Genomic DNA, 703 nt, shown 5'->3' on the forward strand with positions numbered 1-703 from the left:
TATGAAGTTGCAATAATTAATCGAATACACAAGCAGCACACAGAAGTTTTGTAGCAGAATGCATCGAAAAAGGTTTAGAAAAAACCAAATAAGTCAATAGAAATATAGTTTCAACCCCAAAAATTGTAAGGAAAATCGATTCTTTGGGGAAAAATCCAGCTCAAAAGCCTAACTATTAGCTCTGTGACTCCAGTTACGTAATATCCCAATAAAGCTGTAGAAGACATATCGGTTTTTCGGACCGCCCAGGTGAAAACCCTCGGTTTGCTACAATTGTTTCCTAGAAAATTCCCTCGAAAATCAAAAGATTAGGACAGACAATGCGAGTGTGACGTTGAGAATTATGTCGCACATTCACGCCTGCAACCTACAACTCACAAAGAATCGGTAGCATTTGTGAACAATTAAGATCAATGAGTTTTTGTGTCCATTTAGTAGTCACATGGGGAGTTTTAATGCCGAAGCTAATTGAAACGTCCGTCCAATTATATTTTTCTTTTTCGCCTTTTCTAATGGCGCTCTCACGTTGCGCTCATTTCCTACCTTTACCAGCTACTATTTCGCCTGATTTTGCTCGCATTTAAATGTAGACTTTGTAGACATACAGATCAAAAAACTAATCTTTCGCAAACATGGCTTGAACTAGTGAGATTTTCCGCTTTTTAGACTATTGTGGAAAAGAGTTTCTTGAACCAGTCCGCCT

The sequence above is a fragment of the Dendroctonus ponderosae genome, unplaced genomic scaffold (genome assembly GCF_020466585.1).
Source record: "Dendroctonus ponderosae isolate FM_Combo_2020 unplaced genomic scaffold, Dpon_F_20191213v2 Dpon_F_20191213_5, whole genome shotgun sequence".
NCBI lineage: Eukaryota > Metazoa > Arthropoda > Insecta > Coleoptera > Curculionidae > Dendroctonus > Dendroctonus ponderosae.